The sequence below is a fragment of the Hyla sarda genome, chromosome 13 (genome assembly GCF_029499605.1).
Source record: "Hyla sarda isolate aHylSar1 chromosome 13, aHylSar1.hap1, whole genome shotgun sequence".
In the NCBI taxonomy this organism is placed as follows: Eukaryota; Metazoa; Chordata; class Amphibia; order Anura; family Hylidae; genus Hyla; species Hyla sarda.
This window is the reverse complement of record NC_079201.1, coordinates 8,134,461-8,154,264: the sequence shown is the minus strand read 5'-3', so window position 1 is coordinate 8,154,264 and position 19,804 is coordinate 8,134,461. Positions and strand designations below refer to the sequence as shown.

The 19,804-nt window shown below is 40.4% G+C and overlaps 1 protein-coding gene across 13 annotated transcripts in view; it reads right to left on the bottom strand.

Annotated features, from left to right (window-relative positions):
* The window catches only part of OGFOD3 (2-oxoglutarate and iron dependent oxygenase domain containing 3), a 452,864-nt gene that overhangs the window by 218,853 nt on the left and 214,207 nt on the right, over positions 1 to 19,804 (bottom strand). Inside the window, exon 10 of one of the 13 annotated variants that reach the window (XR_008849658.1) lies at positions 5,828 to 5,921. The exons of the other annotated variants lie outside the window; for them this stretch is intronic. The gene's annotated coding sequence lies outside the window, so the exon portion shown is untranslated. Of the gene's footprint in view, positions 1 to 5,827; positions 5,922 to 19,804 lie in introns of those variants that run through there. 13 annotated transcript variants of the gene reach the window in all.

Here is a 19,804-nt window from a genome sequence, read left to right as displayed (position 1 = left end):
CGGGCACCGGCTCCTCTCCGGCTAGCGGCGGGGGGCCGGGAATGGACAGGATGTACTCCTACGTCCTTGGTCCTTAAGGACTCGGAAACGGGGGCGTAGGAGTACGTCCATTGTCCTTAAGGGGTTAAAAGTTCCAGGCAATCTCTGCAGCCCGGGAGTAACAATATCAGGAGACGTACAGGGTGGGCCATTTATATGGATACACCGTAATAAAATGGGAATGGTTGGTGATATTAACTTCCTGTTTGTGGCACATTAGTATATGTGAGAGGGGAAACTTTTCAAGATGGGTGGTGACCATGGTGGCCATTTTGAATCCAAGTTTTGTTTTTTTAATAGGAAGAGGGTCATGTGACACATCAATCTTATTGGGAATTTCACAAGAAAAACAATGATGTGTTTGGTTTTAACGTAGCTTTATTCTTTCATGAGTTATTTACAAGTTTCTGACCACTAATAAAATGTGTTCAATGTGCTGCCCATTGTGTTGGATTGTAAATGCAACCCTCTTCTCCCACTCTTCACACAATAGCAACACCGCAGGAGAAATGCTAGCACAGGCTTTCAGTATCCGTATACACTGCTATATACTACTATATACATTGCAGGAGAAATGCTAGCACTGGCTTCCAGTATCCGTATACACTGCTATATACTACTATATACACCGCAGGAGAAATGCTAGCACAGGCTTCCAGTATCCGTAGTTTTAGGTGCTGCACATCTCGTATCTTCACAGCATAGACAATTGCCTTCAGATGACCCCCAAAGATAAAAGTCTAAGGGGGTCAGATCGGGAGACCTTGGGGGCCATTCAACTGGCCCACGACGACCAATCCACTTTCCAGGAAACTGTTCATCTAGGAATGCTCGAACCTGACACCCATAATGTGGTGGTGCACCATCTTGCATACATTATGGGTGTCAGGTCCGAGCATTTCTAGATGAACTGTTTCATGGAAAGTGGATTGGTCGTCGTGGGCCAGTTGAACGGCCCCCAAGGTCTCCCGATCTGACCCCCTTAGACTTTTATCTTTGGGGTCATCTGAAGGCAATTGTCTATGCTGTGAAGATACGAGATGTGCAGCACCTGAATCTAAGGATACTGGAAGCCTGTGCTAGCATTTCTCCTGCGGTGTATATAGTAGTATATAGCAGTGTATACGGATACTGGAAGCCTGTGCTAGCATTTCTCCTGCGGTGTATATAGTAGTGTATAGCACTGTATACGGATACTGGAAGCCTGTGCTAGCATTTCTCCTGCGGTGTTGCTATCAGTGTGTGAAGAGTGGGAGAAGAGGGTTGCATTGACAATCCAACACAATGGGCAGCACATTGAACACATTTTATTAGTGGTCAGAAACTTGTAAATAACTCATGAAAGAATAAAGTTAGGTTAAAACCAAGCACATCATTGGTTTTCTTGTGAAATTCCCTATACGATTGATGTGTCACATGACCCTCTTCCTATTGAAAAAACTAAAGTTGGATTCAAAATGGCCTCCATGGTCACCACCCATCTTGAAAAGTTTCCCCCCTCACATATACCAATGAGCCACAAACAGGAAGTTAATATCACCAACCATTCCCATTTTATTAAGGTGTATCCATATAAATGGCCCACCCTGTATTGGAAATCCCATAGACTTGCATAGACTTATCTCGTGTAAAACAATTATGTAAAATACTGGTTATTCTTTATTATAATGATCGGGGACAACTTTCTGATATGGATCCGACTGCTGGGACCCCCTGTGATCTCCAGAAGGGAGAATAGAGTCTCCCCTGAGGCTGGAGAACATAGTCTTCCCCATTCATTCTCTATGAGAACTGCTGAAGATAGCCAAATACAGCAAGTGTCATGAAGGTCAAGTAGATGATCAGGACACATCCAGGGTAGATACATTGAAGCTTAAGAAAGCAGACTTTCTGTGTAGATTTTTGCAGATGTAATTCACACTGTGTCTTATCAACTTGCTGCGGAAAACTAGCTATGTGAAAACTCAGCACATTATAATACAGTCCAGCTATATCACGATCGTCATAGCTTTGTCAGTCCCTTCAAAGTATTAGGGAATTTTAGTTAAACAAACAAATAAAATGAACATAAAGGAAACCACAAACGCTTCTTGTTGGTGCTGAAATCTGTGAAGTGAGGAGGAACATATGGGCTCTTAGCATTTTACTGCCTGATTAAGGAGATATAAAGCTCCACCCGGGATCGCTCCCATGGACCAACATGACTCAAAATAGCCCTTGAAGTGCAAAACAATTAACTTCTAAATGTTCAAGGTAACATCATGGAGGTGAGTCATGACATGGAATGAAGCTCCTAATTGACAACACAAAGGTGAAACCAACCTTATCAAATACCTTACTAAAACTCAGCAGCTAGGGGCATATGCCGTTGCAAGATGTGCGCCCAAAGTTCTTACATATAGCCAAAATCATACATATAAAAAGTTGCCCTATTAGAAGCTTTTTAGCCCATTTTTGTTTCAGCAAAAACACAATTTTGAAAAATGTTTTTTGCTCAATGCACCCATATCATGTCTTTCAACCACAATCTCTTCATGACAGCTCAACCCAACCTTACTGCACGAGCTACGCATCTCTGGGTGAATGGGTCTGTTCGGCTTGCAAGTCACGCCACTACTGAAAGCCATGCCACTCCCACAAGCCTATTTTTGGGCCTTTTTTTTGTTTTGGGTCAAGGCCAAAAACATAATTATCGCCCAGTACACCCACATCACGGGTCCTTCAACCACAATCTCTTCATTATAGTTCAGTCTTACCTTACTCCACGAGCTCCGCATCTCAGAGTGAATGTGTCGGCCCCTCTTGCTAGCCACACCTCCTCCCCAAAGCCACGCTCCCTTCTATTTTTGGCCTACAATCTCTTCATCACAGCTTAGTTTCACCTAAGGACGTGATATGAGGTCAGAATAAGAGGATGAGAATGAAATATGAAGTCGGGATATAAGGTCGGGATAGAAGGTTGGGATGACAGGATATGAGGATGGATAGAAGGACAAGAGCTTCATTGTTACTTTTCCTCTCTCACAAGGTTTAGGTAGGAAGACCTGGCAAAGCCAGGTACTCTACTAGTATTATGTATATAAGTGACTCCTTTTCTTCTTTGGTTATTATTTTAGGATACTATTTTGTGCAACCTCGGTGTCCAATAGAAAATAAAGAGCAACACATCTGCAAATAGACATCCTTGAAATGATAAAAGAGCCATTCATTTGCAATTCATATTTGCAATTTGCATCCTTCAATGCTTTGACCCTTAACCTCTCTTCTTCATGAATGAAGGATCTGAACGTGCTTTGGTCCATTAACAGATAACCCATGCCATTATACAAGGTTCAGGCTTTGTGACTTTGTTTACAGAAATACAAAGTCTTTAGATTTTTCTCACTTATCTAGGTTCCCATAATAAAGAGCTTTTCTTATCTACTGTATGCCCTTCTTATCAGGTTATTTTAGCTCTGTATAAGTAAGTGACTGGAAGAAGGCATGGATAAGTCTGAGGATCCGAGGGGTCATGGAAGTTAGGCCCCCATCAATCAGAAGTTCTGGTATATACTTATTTATTTTATTTATATAGTGCCTACAGATTCCGCAGCGCTTACAATTATGGGGTACATACAAAGACAAGTATCAGACATAAAATTACACAATAACTATTCAAACAAGAGGTGTTCTGGATTGAGTGATTGTGTATTGTTGTGTAATTAGGTGGGTGGGTAAGATATTGTATTGGGTTAAATTGTAATGTAACCAGTATAATGTTAATGTATTGAAGTTACCATTGTTGTATACACTGAGATACATTGATATTATACGGATATGTATATATTTTAGCTAAAGTTATATAGTGTATTAGTGAATAAACCTTTGTATTATTAACCCTGTGTTGGGAATTACTTAAACTTTACAATTTACATAGGGAAACTAGAGAAGGTTGTTAACGCTTGGAAAAGGAAGGAAGGCAGGAGGAATAGTATACAATATTTATACCAATATTTATACATTCCCTTTATCATTGGCGATATCCTTTATCATTAGGATACCCTTTTATAAATCCTTTATACATATTATAATAGATGCAGAGACTATGATTTTGTTCTAATACCCCTTCAATCCTCTCATAGCTGCGCTGCCTGTTTCATTTGCGTTAGTATGGCTGTAGATATGTAGAGACCAGAGAAGAAGATTTCATGCTCGTGGACGATCAGGTGGTTACAATAAATAGCTTAATTCTAATGAAAACATTAAACTGACTGAAGCAACAAGAAGGTAAATAAACATCAAAATAGATTTTTTTTTAGATGTGAACTATGAACGTCTTTGTTCAAACTTTTGTGAATGGCCGAGTTTATCTAAAGCAAGCATGCAGTGCATTTTTGTGTCGCCCTCTGGTGGCTGTGAAGACAATTAAGTTCTAATGGTGACTGTGTGGCTGGCAGTAATAGGGGGCACTGTGTTGCTAGCAGTAATAGGGGGCACTGTGTGGCCGGCACATTTTTCATGGGGCATTGCTTATTTTTGCTTGGTTGTGTCAGGGCACTTTGGGACTGGCTGAGTTATGTTGGGGCACTGATACACACTTAGTAAGGATAAAAACATGTCCCTCAGGTTAAACCAAGGAGGAGATGGGTGAATGAAGGGGAGTGGATATGATACTACATTTCTACGTATGCATTAATGTTATTTTGTTCTAGAAATGCATCTAACCCTGTTATGAAGCCCCCAACTGTTTTTGCTTTCAGCAGTTCCTGAGGAAGACTGTTTCAACAGATTCACAGATCTAATGGTAAAGAAGGCTTGTCACCTGTGGAGACTGTGTAGCTAGCTCAGACACGGTCAGGCACTGTGTGGCTGGCTCCGGGCAGAACTGTGTGGCTGGATCGGTTATGGTGCGCCACTATGTGGCTGATTCAGTTATGGTGGTGCACTGTGTAGCTGTAAGTCTTATGAAGAAGTACTGTCTGTGGTGCTGGCACTTTCATGGGAAAACAGGAAAGAGTCCGTGCAAAGGTGTAGAACACTCTGTGAAACACTCCACATTTTATAACTTACAATGGAGAGAGCAATACTTGCATAGTTTTCTCCTCTCACGTGCTAAATGCAGGAGCTTATACAGTTGATATGACACCAATGGGGCACCCCTGTTGTGGGGAAATCATACTTGGTGTGACAAATTTGACACTGATATTACCAGTCTCCAGCCAGTCCTTTTGGGCTTTTCTGCTGCTTTACATGCTCCCTACATGTTAGAAGCATCCCCTAACAATAAGCTGAGTACAAAAGCATTCTCCTGCTGCAGGGCAGGACCTCCAAAAGGAGAGACGCTCTTTAAAACCAGTCTAAATTCTGCCAAAAGATCAGGATCCTAAACAGAGCACCCTCTCACCCTCTATTAACTCAGTAATAACATTTGGTGTATATAAATGTGTTTTCTAAACTGGATAAGCCCTTTAATTTTATACTGGCACAGGCTTCAACAGTTGGTGAGAGATAGACTTATTCGTGTTCTGGCAGGTTAGGTGACAGTGGAAAACAGTTGAGAAGCCTTTGCTTAGGTCATAGGCCCACTACAGCCCACCTGTGTGGCCAATGGGCATACTTGGCAATAGAGTACAATAGTACTGCATGACACAATGTGGTATCATAGAATCTGATACTGCTGTAAGTGTCTTTAAATACCCAACAATAGAATATTTTGTTCTAATATTCCATATGTTTCTCCATATTGACAAGAATGTTCTGAAGAAAACCGTACTTAGCAACTGTACCAGAACTTGTCACATTCTCCCGACAAGAGGACAATGAAAATGATTCCAAAGGCACCAAACAAACGATCCTCCTCTTCTCCGACACAGAAGGCTGAGCAGATATACTGAAAGCCAAAGCTGTGAAGACAGATATAAAATATGTTCTGAATAAAGAGTCAAGCTGGGCAGAAAATTGATCATAAAAGGGAAATTACACTCAAAAGTGTGCTGGTAAAATCATGAGGATCTTTCAGATCTGAATTATGAGATACCAATAAAGGGGAGGAAGTGACTGTTTCTTCAGAGTTGGGGCTGGGTCGTGTAACCCCTCTAAGAAAAGGGCTCAGGGCAACTCCCTACAAGATGGGCGCTGGTAGGACGCTCTTCACCAATGCAATCCAGATTACAGACAAACATTTTATTTTAAATCTTATCATAAGTTCAACATGTTTCAAATCTGTACTGGATTCTTCATCAAGCACTTAGAAGAACCTGATGAAGAATCCAATATGGGTTCAAAACATGTATAGCAACTTAGTTCAACTGGTGAATGGAATTGAGCTGCAATACCACACGATCCCTGCGGTCAATTGTGACTCTGATTTTTCAAGAAAGAAGCCATGCTTTTCAAATCCTTAACCGCACTTTAACTATGTAGTAGTTGATCATTCAACAACATAAGTAACATAGGTAGGTGACATCTTATTATCAATTTCAATGGTGGATCTTGTGAGCATAGGAGATGATGTCACTATATGTTTCATATGTAGATGTTTAGGTCACATCTGTCTGCTATTTTTTAATTACTGTAGAATAAACTAATGTGTCATGTCATGAATAAGCGTTATTCAGTGGAGGAGATTTCTGAAGGCTTTCCTGTTATGCTATTGATGTCTCGGTTCCTGCAGGTGCAGCCCATGCTAAGGACCTAATGATCACTCATTGGGGTTCCCCAGTGGACATAGAAAGTCTTTATTGTTGTGTCAACATAATTTTCAATAAATCCTCCAGTGAGCTCAGTGCAGCTCGAGTATCTCCTGTGTATTTAGTTGAGGAACATTGTAATTTTCAACAGCCTCATTTATCAAAGCAGACATCCCCTAGTGGCGGGATGATGGAAGCTCTAGCTACAGGCTCAATCAAAAGTTTACTTCTTCAAAAGCCAATGGGATTCCTTAGAGTTAGTATTCCTCTCACATCTCCGAAAAACTCTCAATGGTATCTCTGGGATCAATCCATGAATTTTCAATGGTAGAATAAACAAATAAACAAACATTCTTAAATTATATGAATATATTTAAATAACAGAGTTTCCTAGAGTAAAAAAAGGGTTTTCATTCTCATATTGTGTGTTTTTTTGAGTAATGTACCTTAAAAAAGGGGTGAATAGGAAATTAGAGAAACATACTCACAGGGTTTGTAATTTTGTACTGCTCCTATGTACAAGAATATAACTACTATAATACTGCTTCTATGTACAAGAATATAACTACTATAATACTGCTTCTATGTACAAGAATATAACTACTATAATACTGCCTCCTATATATACAAGAAAATAACTACTATAATACTGCCTCCTATGTACATGAATATAACTACTATAATACTGCCTCCTATATACAAGAATATAACTACTATAATACTGCTCCTATATACAAGACTATATCTACTTTAATACTGCTCCTATATACAAGAATATAATTACTATAATATTGCCCCTATATACAGGAATATAACTACTATAATACTGCCCCTATATACAAGAATATAACTACTATAATACTGCCTCCTATGTACAATAATATAACTACTATAATACTGCCTCCTATATACAAGAATATATCTACTATAATACATTTTTCAATTAACAAGAATATAACTACTATAATACAGCACCCTAAATACAAGAATATAACTACTATAATACTGCTCTTATATACAAGAATATAACTACTATCATACTGCTCCTATATACAAGAATATAACTACTATAATACTGCTCCTATATACAAGAATATAACTACTATAATACTGCTCCTATATACAAGAATATAACTACTATAATACTGCTCCTATATACAAGAATATAAGTACTATAATACTGCTACTTTGTACAAGAATATAACTACGATAATACTGCTCCCATGTATAAGAATATAACTACTATAATACTGCTTCTATGAACAAAAATAAAAACTAGTATAATACTGATCTAAGTACAAGAATATAACTACTATAATACTAATCCTATGCACAAAAATATAACTACTATAATACTGCTCCTAGAAACAAGAGATAACTGCTATAATACTGCCCCTATGTACAAGAATAAAAGTACTTTAATGCCACTGCTAGAAGAAATACAGGGATTTTGTCCAGGGCCAGGGACTGAAGCCGCAGAAGCAACCTGAAGTAGACCATAAATCTCCTCTTTCCTGGACAACAGGTAGTTTCCTACTAAACTCTTCACTGTTTTAGTATTGTGTGGCAGGTTTTTTTTAGACAGTGAAAAGTTATCAGAGAAGAAATATGTGATTGTATTATGTGGGCACTGTATGATCATGAAGAGGCATGGATGGCAGTATTATTTAGGCACTGAATGGCAGTACTGTTAGGGTATTTTATAATTAGGTATGGTTTGTCGTTGTATGGAAGCGTATCTGTCTCCTATCTAAATTATCAAAGTGTAATAGTCAATTTCGTAAATGAAAACAACTTGAAGACTGAATTCTCCGCTCCTCAGAGTTCATCTGAATTCTCCCTTCCTAATGAAGTCTTTCAACCTCCTTCACAATAACTTAATTAAATAAAGCCGCCATTCACAAAGAGAATACTGTTAGCATAATTCTCTGTTTACATCGTAATTCTGAGATGGGCTCTTAAGAAGACGATTGGGAAATTAGTGTACAAAGAGATAGCCCGCAAAATGGTAGGGAGCGTAATTATTAGAGCGGAGGGGGAGAAATACATTACAAAATTCATAACCAGAGGTCCAGAGCATTTCTTATGCAAATGTGTTCAGTGATGACAAAAATATGTAGTGCTGGTAATTACAGGTCTTGATATGAAAAACCACCGCACCATGCACATTGCTTCTCTGTCAAAGTTGTGCAATATTCACAAAATCAATCTACTACCCTTTGTAAACAACTAGGTAAGAGGAGTTTGTACTAGGACACGGGCAACAGCATAATTATACCCCCCCCCCCAAATTGTCCACTTGCTCTGTTCATGGTAATGTGAAGACTGGTTATCTTGACTCCCGCAGCACATGTACTTCTGTTGATAACAAAAGTATACTGTGCTGCGTGAGTCAAGATCAAGTCAAGCAGTTTTTACATTACCATGAGCAGGTTGAGTGGACAATTTGGGGAGGTCTGATTATGCTACTGTCCATGTACCCTTCACCTACTTCAGATATTAGGCATAAATTAAAGGAGATAGCCCACCAAAATGGTAAAAAGCTGCAGGGAGGGGCTGCCTTGAAAGAGTGAGCAGTGAATATAGATAAGGGAGGTGTGTGTGCCTCAGCCAATCATGGACAATCACACACAGCACACTGAAGCTTGGCTCTCTGAAGTGGGGAGAATTGAGTGTGATGTGTAGTCTACATGTAGAGGATAGTCATCATGTGTGATAAGATCTACTAGACTTCCTGTCTGGAGGAAAAGCAGTGAGAAACTATATATGCTCAGCAAATATTGCACTTCACAATGCAAAGACATATAACATTAACATGTGCAGTTATTTAAAGGTTATATAAAAGGTAGAGGAAATTTTAAAGAAAACAATGTTTATTAAAGTACATAACCCTTTATAATGGCCAGTGCCAGCTCTACATAGCGGACCCCTGGACATTTTTATGAAGGCATTTTATTGAGTTGCTCAGACTTTTTGACTACTCTTCTGCCTAATATTTTGGTACCACCTTTCATTTATACCTATTTGACAGGTATCGATAGACACACCAAGACGAAAAGCTATGCAAATAGAAAAAGAAGCGGGTGTCCCTAAGATCTGCAAATTTTTGAAGCACCTAGCTCCAATCTTTGGCATATAACAACAAAAAATGGAAGGCGGCACTCACCAATAGCAAGAAATGTTCATCTTTAATGTTCAAATTTGGTGCATATACCAAACAAAGCAGGGAACACGGATGGCAGGGTCGTTTGGACAGCTGTTTCGTATGTCTATGCATACTGACTCTTGCCAAGGCGACTCTGGCGGTCCCGGCATGGTGGCAGCTGACGTATTTCAACATCTGGAGGGCCACAATTTGAGATCCCTGACAGGGGGCATTGTAGCTTGATGTGAATGCTGCTGAATAGACGGGTCAAAGAGACTATGCTGACCCCTGTCTACCACTAAAAGTATTTACAGTGGGCCCACTGATCTATGTATATCTGATCCAACAATCCTTTGACCTAAGTCTCCTTTACCCACAACGTCTGTTGCAGAGCAGATACCTTAAGGTCTTATCATGCCACTTGGAGATCAAAGAGCCCGATTACTTGTCTAATGTATTCCTGGAGAAGACTATTTATGATCCTAATCCTCGATGCGCTTTTGACATTGAAGATGCATGCATCTACGTGTTGAATGTGACAGATGATCCCATGGCCCCATAAATGATCGGCATTGCTGAGTCTGGCATATGAGATTATATAAGACATCCATTATCACATTGAAGGGTGTTCAGCAAAACAATTACAACTCGGGGTGCCACATCCGGCACCACCAGAAGTTTAATCTTGTAAGGCTTTGTCATTTTCTTCACAGAATACACTTCTGATGTGCATATACGGAATAATAACCTGCACACCAAGCAACAGCTTATCTAACCCAGCAGCACGCCAAGAGCATGTCCTGCAGATCTTAATTTACTAACTAGGATTTTATATTTTGAAGTGAAAGACACAGCATGGATCCCTCTATCTGAACTATAGTAGTTATATTCTTGTATATAGGGGCAGTATATTAGTAGTTATATTCTTGTATATATGAGCAGTATTATAGTAGTTATATTCTTGTATATAGGAGGCCGTATTATAGTAGTTATATTCTTGTATATAGGAGCAGAATTATAGTAGTTATATTCTTGCATATAGGAGCAGAATTATAGTAGTTATATTCTTGTATATAGGAGCAGTATTTTAGTAGTTATATTCTTGCACATAGGAGCAGTATTATAGTAGATATATTCTTGTACATAGGAGCAGTATTATAGTAGTTATATTCTTGTACATAGGAGGCAGCATTATAGTAGTTATATTCTTGTGTATAGGAGGCAGTATTATAGTAGTTATATTCTTGTATATAGGAGCAGTATTATAGTAGTTATATTCTTGTACATAGGAGGCAGTATTATAGTAGTTATATTCTTGTGTATAGGAGGCAGTATTATAGTAGTTATATTCTTGTATATAGGAGCAGTATTATAGTAGTTATATTCTTGTATATAGGAGCAATATAATAGTAGTTATATTCTTGTATATAGGAGCAGAATTATAGTAGTTATATTCTTGTACATAGGAGCAGTATTATAGTAGTTATATTCTTGTATATAGGAGCAGTATTATAGCAGTTATATTCTTGTATATAGGAGCAGTACTATAGTAGTTACGGTATATTCCTGTATATAGGAGCAGTATTATAGTAGTTATATTCTTGTATATAGGAGCAGTATTATAGTAGTTATATTCTTGTATATAGGAGCAGTATTATAGTTGAAATTGTATACTTACCGTAATTTCTCTTTCTTCGAGACAGAAGGCAGCACAGAAGGAATAGGCCTGGCCTCTTTTATTCTTCCTAGGACCGCCCACCTAAAAAAAACTCCACAATAGTCAGCCAATGGCATGACAGCATACCTTATAATTAGTCACATCTCATACATTCAAACTGTGTAAATAACTAGACTCTTTTCTCTGATGCTTAATTGATTTTATTGGGTGGGTTATATGTGCTGCCTTCTGTCTCGAAGAAAGAGAAATTACGGTAAGTATACAATTTCAACTTTCTTCTTCGACTTCCGGCAGCACAGAAGGAATTCTCGCTAGCTTAGAGAACAGGGGTAGGGTTTATTGCTGAAATACTGCAGATAGTACCCCAGTGCTAAAGGCTGGATTCTCTGCTTGAAGATTAAGCCTGTAATGGTTGACAAAGGTGGAGGAGGTTGACCACGAGGCTGCATTGCATATATCTGTCAACGGTACTTGTGCTCTCTCCGCCCAAGAAGTAGCAGTGGCTCTGGTGGAATGAGCTCTGATTTGAAAAGGGGGTTCTTTGTTTTCCAACCTATAACACTCCAGTATTACTGACTTCAGCCATCTCGCCAAGGTGTCTTTAGCCGCTTTCTTTCCCTTCCTCATTCCAGAAAATTGAATAAATAGATTTTCATCAATTCTGAAAGATTTCACTCTTTGTAAATACACTAGCAGAGCAGATCTGACATCCAACGAGGAAGATTCGGATGGTAGAAAGGTAGGAAGGAAGATCTCTCTATTGATGTTCTCCATTGAAGCTACTTTTGGGATAAAAGATGGAATTGTACGGAGAAGAACTCCCCCCGGAGTGAACTTGGTGTAAGGGGGATATGCCGACAAGGCCTGCAATTCACCTAGTCTTTTAGCCGACGTGATGGCGACCAAAAAAAGAACCTTGTAGGATAGCCACTTTATTTCCGCTTCCTGTAATGGTTCAAAGGGAGGCAGGGAAAGTCTGGACAGCACTAGAGATAGGTCCCATGCAGAAACCGGAGGTTTTACTGTAGGTCTTAGATTCTTCAAAGCTTTGAAAAACCTAGCAATAAGGGGTTGTCCCATAAATTCTCCATCAGTATAAGCGTTGATGGCTGTGACATGAACACGAAGAGTATTAGGCTTCAAGCCCTTTAGAAATCCCTCTTGTAGAAACTGTAAAATAACAGATACAGAGATCTCTGTCAGCCCCTTCTCTTCTCTCCAGGAGCTAAACTTTTTCCAGAGCTTCGCATACAATAAGTTAGTAGAAGGTCTTCTAGCTGCTAGTAAGGTCTCTATTACTTCATCTGATAACCCTCTCTGTCTGAATTTTTCCCTCTCAAAATCCAGAGAGTCAGATGTAATCTGTCGAGATGTTGGTGATATAATCCGTTCTGCAGGAGGAGATCCTTCTCTAGCGGTAACTTCCAATATTCTCCCCTCGAGAGACGAAATAATAGAGGAAACCAGGCCCTCCGGGGCCAAAAGGGTGCGATTAGTAGAGCTGCCGGCTCGTCTATGATGATCTTGTTCAGAATCTTGTTGATTAATGGAATTGGAGGGAAGAGATAAACAAAGAGGTCTTTCCAGCTCATGGTGAAGGCATCCAGATGATCTGGAAGGTCTGTGCAATATCTTGAGCAAAACTTCAGAACCTTCTTGTTGCGTCTCGTGGCCATCAAGTCCCATACAGGCAACCCCCATTTGCGGGTTATCTGAGCAAAATACTTGGGATTCAGTTCCCATTCGTTGGGATCTAACTTTCGTCGGCTTAACCAGTCGGCTTGATAATTTAGAGACCCTTTTATGTGAGTCGCCATCAGAGAGATGCGATGATGTTCTGCCCAGGACATTATCCTGCTGCATTCTTTTTGTAGAGCTGTAGATCTTGTCCCCCCTTCTTTTTGGATGTAATACACCGAGACCAGATTGTCTGACTGGATCAGAACTGACGCGTTTGAAATCTGTGGAGAGAAATGCATTATGGCTAACCGGATCGCTTTCAGTTCTCTTAGGTTGGATGATAAATGAGACTCTTCTCTTGACCAAACTCCTTGAATCCATTGGGTTCCGAGGTGGGCCCCCCAACCCCATCTGGAGGCATCTGTAGTTATCACCACAGGGTTCTGAGGTTTGAAACTTTTCCCCATATTCAAGTTGTTCTTCTGCAGCCACCAACGTAACTTCAGTCGGGTGTGCCCTGACAATGAGATGGTGGAGTCCAGAGAATTGGGAACTCTGTCCCAAACTGTAAGGATTTCCCTCTGTAAATCCCTCATGTGTGCCCTGGCATAAGGCACTGCGTCTATTGCTGCAGTCATTAAACCCAGTGTCTGCATCGCTCTCCTGATGGATGTAGAGGGAGACTTTATCAGAGTCTTTACTTGAAAGATGATTTTGTCCTGTTTCTCCGCCGGAAGAAAGACTTTCTGACATACTGAATTGATTATCATGCCTAGGAAACGTTTTGTTTTTGTTGGTGAAAGTTCTGATTTCTGGGGATTGAGAATAAACCCAAGCCTGTTCAAGAGATTCAGAGCTGTCTGTAAGTGTTGTAGGAGGAGTTCCTGGGTGGTTGCAACAAGCAACCAATCGTCTAAATATGGTATTATTTGTATTCCTTGTAGTCTTAGGGTAGCTACGACTGTAACTGCGATCTTTGTAAATACCCTTGGGGCCGAAGTCAGGCCAAAGGGCATGGCCCGAAACTGGAAGTGGTGAATTCTTTGGTCTAGGAACACGGCAACTCTCAGAAATTTTCTGGATTTTTCTTCTATGGGGACATGCAAATAAGCGTCCATTAAGTCCAATGAAACCATCCAGTCGTGAGGCTGAATTAGATGAGTAGCGGACCTTACATTTTCCATGCGAAATTTTTCCTTTGCTAAATAGCGATTTAGGTATCGCAGATCTATGATTAATCTCCATTTGCCGTTTGATTTTGGAACGGGGAAGACGTGTGAGTAGACTCCGTAACCTTGCTGTTCTGGTGGAACAGGTTCTAGGGCTCTTTTGTTTAGAAAATCTCTGAGAAGAAGCTGAACAATTGAATTCGCTCTGTTGACGATGAACCTCTCGGGGGGTATCGACACAAAATTTAGACTGTAACCTTCTGCAATAATTCTTAGCACCCACTTGTCTGTAGTCATCTCCAGCCAGGCTGGAAAGAAATTCAGCAGCCTTGCTCCTACTGAACCTGACCCGAGGTAGTCAGAATTCTGTTTTTGGTTGCTTTTGATCCGGCTGTCTTCTCCTATTTTCTTGGAATCTTTTATTGTATCTTCTTTCTTGATACGGTCTTCTTTTAAAACCAGTCTTGCGAAATCTAAAGGGCTGGAACTGCTTCCGCTGTCTGGCGAAGGGAAACGCCAGAGCCTTCTCTCCTTTCTCTGCTTCCAGGATACTTTCCAGTTGTGATCCTACTAGAAAACCAGCTTCAAACGGTAGTGCACAGAAGTTAACTTTAGATGAGGCATCGCCTGGCCATGGCTTAAGGTAGATAGCCCTTCTGGCTGAATTTAATACTGCAAGGTTCTTCGCACATATTCTTGTCACGTCTAGGGGGAGATCACATGCGAAATCCGCCGCAGTCTTTAATGTATCAATTTCCTCCAAGAGATCAATTCTAGAAATTCCCTCCTGAATATTTCTTCCAAGTTGGCTCAGCCAGACTCGAATAGCCCGGGTTACAGGTACAGAAGCAAGGGATGCTTTCATTAAAGCAGCTGTATTACAGTAGGCACGTTTTATCAGAATATCTGTCTTCTTATCCATAGGATCCTTAAGTATAGAAGAATCCTCAGAGGGTAGCAGTGTTCTTCTAGATAACCTGGCTACAGGTCGATCCACTTTAGCAGGGTTCTCCCAGGATTCAGACTCAGATGGATCCAACTTATATACTGCTCTAAATCTAGAACCTAATTCCAGCCTACTGTCTGGTTTTTTAAATTCTTTCTCCACTATAGTTTTTAAGACTGGATGACCTGTCAAAACTTCAGAAGGTTTTTTGGGGAAATAGAAGAGACTCTCCTTATCTTCCCTGAACTTCTGCTTTGAAGATTCCATAATATCTTTTACTGCTCTAATTAATTTTCCCGCATTCTCCTTCTTGAAAAGAAAAAAATCTTCTGTAATAATCTCTTCAGAATCTGAGGAGTCAGACTGAGCTGAAGCGTTTTCTGATGAGGAAGAAGCAGAGGGTTCTGCTTTACGTTCTTCTTTCTTATTTTTCAGACTGACTCCTGAGCTAGAACTAAACTCAGACTTGAACCAAGAAAAAAAGCTTCTTGCATCCTCAAGGAAGGCAGAGGTTTCTTGTGGTTCAGTACATCTTTTACAAACTGTAGAAACTGAGCCTGATGGCAACGGATGAAGACAACTGATGCATAAAGACTTCCGTTTACTCGAAGATGGAGTCAAATGAGATCTGCATATTTCACATAAATCTCCAGATAATTCATCCGGCAGGGGCTGCTGGCAAGAGACACACTCCCTGTGTTTAGTCTTCATCTTCTTTTTCTTAGAGGAGGCGGGGCTTGACATCTAAAAATGTAATAGTACATAATATGAGCAACAGTCCGCACATAAGATCAGAGCGCTCAGCCCTGGCTACTGAGGAGCAGGTCATACCTTTGGAGCAGAGAAATCCGGCTGCCTGCACAGAAAGGCAAGGCACCGCCGTCTCTGCTCCGTTTAAATGCGCTTACCCGCCCGCAAACCAGAGACACGTCACATCCGGTTGCTCCACATCCGCTTCCGGTCTCCGCTGACTGCGCCTGATGCGCGTACTGCCATTCACAAGATGGCGCCCAAACCGGAAGTCCCATAGACGTCCATGCAAATGCCGGGATCGCACGTGAGACGCCTGGTATCCGCGGGAATGGACTGTATGACTGCCGACAATGGGGGAACCGTCACCCCAAGGCAGAACACCTCCTTTTTCACCATACCAGTGATAAGAAGGGAGAAACTTGCAGAAATCTAAAAAGACCTCCTCATATAACCCGGGTTTCCCGCATGGGTCAAAAGGGACTGCAAGACACCAGGTAGGCCAGGGTTACCCACATTGGCCCTCAGATCTGACTGGTGACACTGGTGTAATACAAAACATCAAGGGAATAACATCTAAAATAAAAAAGAAAATATGATTAATGGTGGGCAAAGGTGAATTAACACCTCTGTTATGAAGAAAAGAGGACAGAAAAAAACACAGTTTGAATGTATGAGATGTGACTAATTATAAGGTATGCTGTCATGCCATTGGCTGACTATTGTGGAGTTTTTTTTAGGTGGGCGGTCCTAGGAAGAATAAAAGAGGCCAGGCCTATTCCTTCTGTGCTGCCGGAAGTCGAAGAAGAAAGTAGTTATATTCTTGTATATAGGAGCAGTATTATAGTAGTTATATTCTTGTATATAGAAGCAGTATTATAGCAGTTATATTCTTGTATATAGGAGCAGAATTATAGTAGTTATATTCTTGTACATAGGAGCAGTATTATAGTAGTTATATTCTTGTATATAGGAGCAGTATTATAGTAGTTATATTCTTGTATATAGGAGCAGTATTATAGTAGTTATATTCTTGTATATAGGGAGCAGTATTATAGTAGTTATATTCTTGTATATAGGGAGCAGTATTATAGTAGATATATTCTTGTATATAGGAGCAGTATTATAGTAGATATATTCTTGTATATAGGGAGCAGTATTATAGTAGATATATTCTTGTATATAGGAGCAGTATTATAGTAGATATATTCTTCTATATAGGAGCAGTATTATAGTAGTTATATTCTTGTATATAGGAGGCAGTATTATAGTAGTTATATTCTTGTACATAGGAGCAGTATTACAGTAATTACGGGGGAGATTCATCAAAACTTGTGCAGAGGAAAACTCAACCAGTTGTCCATAGCAACCAATCAGATCGCTACTTTCATTTTTCAGTTATTAAACTGCCCTAACTGCGAGCGGCGATATATATTGATGAGGGTCCTGTGATGATAGAATTACATAAGGATGCTGCCCAGTACCTACAGACCAGGCACAAAAAGGTACTTAGACATACAGTTAATAATACACCAGTGGAAATGATCATTAAAGAGTTAAGTGTCATGTATCTCTATGATACACTACATACTACAATAGACCCCAGAATAGAAAAGTATATAGCCAGGAGCCCTGCTGAAGTGTATGGGTGGAAAGGACATCATGAGTTAGCAATAACCACTGCACCGCACCAGTTTGTAAATCCTAGGTACCACCATCCCCATAGTGGACTAAAAAAACCTGTAAAATTGGGAGCAGCACAGGTTCGGACATTAGATATGATGAGCTGCAGCTGGCTGTAACAATGTAATACAGAGGGGGAAAGGTAAGACTAAGTCCACATAATACCAAAGATTACTGACAAAATCAAGTATATAAGTGGCAGGACCAAGCCCAAGTATAATCCTGCAGGAGTACTACTGCTCTCAGCATACACAGCCACTGGAGTACTTCCAAGCTATGCTGCCTGGTCTCTGCTCCTTTTCCTCTGTGGTGAATCTGAACCTGTCTCTGTTCCTAACTGTGCCTGTAGGGTGCGTACACATCCTCTTGCTGTTTATTACAGAATATTACCAATGTGCCTTCGTAAACTGTCCCCAGACCATTACACAGGTCATTGCCTCTTTATGCAGCCGCACCTGCAGAACCCTTGTCTGAGCAATATTGTAGTATCTTGAGTCCATAGAAAAGGTGTGCCCTGAATTTCGAATTGCGAAATCCTGATATTAACCAGTGCCTGATCTTATGACACTGCTTCTGTCTGATCCTTGAACCGGGGTCTGGAATTGTGATCCCAAACCTGTGCCATCTGCCTTGACATAGTTGCCGGTATCTGGCTGTGCTTTCATGCTGCTCACCCAGAACCAACATCTGGACCTTGGCCGTCTGTGCCTGAACCTTCAAGGCAATGCCCTGGTGTTTTATGGTCAGCTGGCTAGGACTGTGTAGTACTACATGGATGTAACTACTGGTTATGTCAACGATGGCCTGGAGCCATGTAAACTTTCAAAGTTCATTCAAAGCCCGGGAAAAACTTCAGGTAACAACTGTGAACTTTACTGAAACTCCTTCTTTTCTGACTTCCCTTTATTTACTTGTATATGGACGTTGCTGTGATGTACTGTATTCCAGTTGGCATATCCAGAAGAAGTCATCTGATTGTTTAATGTAGTACTAGACCACGACCTAAGGCTAAATCGTACAGTGGATTTTAGAAAAGAAACCCACAAATGAAAGCCGACATCGTCCAATGTATTTTGGAAATGAAACCCACAAGTACTATACTTTTCACTGCAACCCTTACTTTTGCCCATATTTATCCTTACAGTGGTGTGGGAACAGGTGGTCTAACTGTAAAGGAGCAACTAATGGTAGCTACACCTAGGGCTCAATATGTGGCAGACTCCTTTGGAGGTAACAGGAGCTGCTGAGCACCATGTACTCTCATGACCGAGGAAGGTTGGGGAAGGTAAATTGGGGCCCCCCTCCTTTTGAAGAGGGCTTGTGAAAGATTGTATCCTTGTCTCATTGTGTTGTCGCTCCAAGTGTCAGTGCATCGTTGCATTGTCCTTACGTTGTAGGATAACAGGCTGAATTGGGTGGTCGGATTTTTTTGTCATCCTTTTGATCTATGTTATTATGTTTCCATATCTCATTTATCAAACTTTTATGATCCTAGGACCTGAAATTCAATGTATCATTGTAGTGTTACCCTCAGCTGTCATTGGGCCATTGTTCTTGAACTCCATGTGAAATTTCTGGAATTTTCCAGGAATGTTCCATTATAATGTTCTGTATCTTTTGACAAAGACCCACTCTAGGACTCACATTCCAAGCCTTTAGTGTTGATTTTTACAGGCAAGTAGATCTCTATTATTTGTTTCTATGGATATATTGATTCTTGTCTTGTATGTAGACAATACTGCAGGATTTTCTCAGTGTCCTTTTATCTATATAAAGATATATCTTAATCTTATAAGCATCTTCATCTGCTAATGAGCGACTCAGGCGGTAGAAATAAGTTACTATGGTAATATTTGTTTAACATTGCCATCCTTGGCCACTAATCATATCAGCGATAATTACAAGGCCGGGATTATCCCTACATCCATTCACACCCGCACTAAATGAGCTGCATGATGAAATGTATGGAGGGAGGTTGATGAGAAGAGGGGGGGGGGTAGGTTATAATAGGTGTCCAGGATCACAGAGTCTTAAGATGCAGCACTA